The 3,478-nt window shown below is 39.6% G+C and overlaps 1 pseudogene; it reads right to left on the reverse strand.

Annotated features, from left to right (window-relative positions):
• The window catches only part of LOC122147514, a 7,277-nt pseudogene continuing 3,799 nt past the window's right edge, over nt 1–3,478 (reverse strand).

Consider the following 3,478-nt stretch of genomic DNA (forward strand, 5'->3'; position numbering starts at 1 on the left):
TCACTGCCAGAGGGAAACATTGCGGACAGGCGAGTAATGCGTAATTTCTCCAAAATCTTCTCCAAAACTCATCCACATCTTGGATGGCCTGAAAGGGTGACATCCTTTTAGGAAGCAATTTATCTTGGTAATCCACTCACAATACGTGGGGACAACACGTCACACACTACGTTCTCGGGCGAATGAGCGCGAGGAAAGAATAATGAATCTTGCTGCCGATAGCCCCCCTGCTTGCACTGGCAATCTCAAACATCTGTCTGGGGATGGACTCCTTCCTCAGTCTCTCACATCGTAGCTTTACCCGCACTGTAAGCATTGTTTTCTGAACACAAGACAAATCAGAGCCTTGTGTCAATTTTTTTTTTTTTAGCGCAATCACGCTCGCAAACCTGGAAGATGAGGGTCGAAGATGGCACCAACGTCCAGCTCAAATCATACACACAGCTGTTGATCTTTATAGCCATATTCCGTTTTTAAGGGGGTGGGTTGGGTGACAAAAAAATTACGTAATTACAGGGGAGAGGAGGAAAAGGGGGGGAAACTAAATTTAATTGATCTAATTGATTAGGTATATTTCTTAATTATTATTGAAATTTTAATATGTATATTGTTAGGTCAACACTTGCTTATGAACGATAGTGGCAAGTTCCTCCACTGGCGCACCGTTTGAGGAGGAAGTCCATCTTAATCAGGTCGCAGCCTCATAACCAGCATCCTCGTAGTCAAAACTACGGAAAACAGGAAAACAAAATTACAGAAGTGACTTCCAGCTCATGCAGAAACTCAAAGTGACATATCTATCCAGATATCAGATGTCAAATAGACGTTTAGAAAATGTCTTTAAGATGTTTATGATTTAGAATGTATGTAAAACTGATATCTTAAAGACGTCTATCAGATGTTTGTACACAGCAGATGCTTTGCTGTGTGTGCTATCTGGGTTTGTTCTGCTTGGATTATATATTTGTTTCATGTATTATGTATTTGTAAAGCGACCTTTTGCGATGTTTCTGAAATGTGCTATATAAAAGTATTATTATTAATATAAGCACTAATTGATTCTTTCACAATGAGCTCACCTGGCGTATCCTGACGACATGGATTTTAGCTGGTCGTAAAAGTCCACCACGATTTCATTTAGAGGGAAGATATACTTCATACATCCCCCGGGGTCTATCGAGGTAGCAACCATGGGTTTTTTTTTCTTTTTCCTGAACGGCCCTGTCGGCGTTGTCCTCTTAACAAGGCAGAGAATTTGCAGTTGTGGGTCACTCACAAATGCAAGACTCAGAATAGGCTTTCACAGAAACTGGGAGGCAAATTAAGTAGATTTAGTCGCTTTGGACTTAATCTTTCAATTAGGAGAGACCAAGATTGTTACTTTAAGTGAGTAAACCACGCTAAACTGCAGTCAACCAGAAAGGTGACTGACCTAATCTCACCTGACACAGGGTCATGATCCTCCCGATTGAAAGTCATTCCGGAGCGATGATGGTTTTCCCATCACCATGGGTTCCAGATACTTCACGACACTGTGACTTATCAGGTAACTGAGCGGGGTTGATGATGGTGATCACTTCTTCACCGTGTTCCTACAAAACAAAGACTGAACTGAAGAACCTGTTCCTCAACCCTAAACATTCATCTTTCTTTGTGTACTATTTCACTGAAGAGGAGACTTCTAGCTAACTGCTGTTCATTTCACTGTAAATCTCTGCCATCACAGTTAACAAGATTTGACCTTTTGTCTGAAGAAAAGGAGGTTGCATGTGCAAATCTCACCAACACAATGCCGGGCATTGCCTATATTGCTGCTAATGTATTCCAGCAATTTAAATGGGTTTTTTTAACATTTGGGCTACAATCCCCCAAGGTGTTCGGGAGTAGTTTTTAGCATGCTTTCTATGCAGTGTTGCAGTTTTGATGTATCAGTATAGCAAGTTTCTGTACGTTTTACTAAAGGTGTTCTCGGTGGTTTTTTAAGTATATTGTGACATGAGCCTCACCTTTATGAGTGTGGGCAGATGCTAGCACAGCCGTGTATAGGTACAGTCCGGAGCCGTAACTATGACAGAATGCATTATACTCCATGCTCTAAACGCTGATTAAACACCTCCATATGCAGCAAACGCCAGAAAGCCCAGCCTGAGAGAAGAAATTCACCATCTTTAAATATTTAAAAAGTGAAAGGATACCTGCTCGACTGAGTGATGAACTTAAAACAACAGTTTAAACTCTCACTGTTTTGTCTGTATGTGTGGGTGTGTGTGTGTGTTGTGTACCTCCATCCAGCGCCCCAGAGCTAAACTGCTGTCCCTCTGGAACCGTCTAACGCTGGAGTCCGTTCCGCATCAGTTTCTCCCACAGCACTTGCGCAGGGCTGTGTATTCTGACTGGTCCATAGGATACATGCCTGAAAGTGTCACACAGTTGCGTACACTGTAATCAGCCTGACCTTTAAACTTTGTGCATACGCAATTTAGAGAACAGACATCAGGACGGTGTTTGTAAACACACCTGCAAAGACCATGGATTTAGCCGGTTTGAAGCCTGGCAGACGCCTCCACAGGCTGTTTATGGAGGTAAAGTGTGGCTCCAATCTTGCGCCTCCGGGTCACTTCCTTCATCCCTGCGATCACGTAAACCCCACCTGCCCTGCGTACCTGATTCTGAGGGCGAAAAGGTCAAAGGTTAAGTTAGTGCAAGAGGATGTAGGCTGTCATGAAAAATTTCTTAAAAATTTTTATTCATAATCTTTTCAAAATCGCAAAAACTCTTTATTTTTTAGGTTTTAATATTACAAGTTTTACTACTAAATTTCAGTGCAATCTCATGAGTTTTTGTCAACAATCTCAGAGTTTTGGACCCCTTGGAACAATTTCCTTAAATTTAAAAACAATAATTTATAATTTATGAATCTTTAATATATTTCTTTATTAAATTGTTTTATTCAAACTAAAAAACATTTTATCTTTAATTTATATTTTTAATTCATGTTTAATTTTACATCGTATTTATTATCTTCAATGTTATTTTTGTATTTTTTTCCAAAATCTTTGAAAACTCGTTATTTTTTGAAGGTTTAAAACACCAAGTTTACAATGTCTAAATCCAGGGCAACCTCAGAGTTCTGAATTTGGGATCAATTTTCTTAAAATTTAATTGAAATTCTTACCAAAATAACTTCAATAAACTAATTATTAAAATAAGTAATTTTCTTAAATGTAAAAAATTCTATATAAAAATGCAGAAGGCAACTGAAAGGTATGGAGTGACTATCTTTCATACAAAACTTGTAAGGACTGACTGATTTTATTTATCTGCTCTTCGTTTTCTATTGAGATTTGTTAATGCGCTCAGTGATTGTGAGATTCTCACAGTGTCTCTGTTGGGTGTTCGTCGGGTCTTAAACGGCCCAGCTCGTTTGTACCTGCATATGACTTCCCCAGTGATGGGCAGAGACGATCTTGTCTCCGCT

The sequence above is a fragment of the Cyprinus carpio genome, chromosome A14, assembly GCF_018340385.1.
Source record: "Cyprinus carpio isolate SPL01 chromosome A14, ASM1834038v1, whole genome shotgun sequence".
In the NCBI taxonomy this organism is placed as follows: Eukaryota; Metazoa; Chordata; class Actinopteri; order Cypriniformes; family Cyprinidae; genus Cyprinus; species Cyprinus carpio.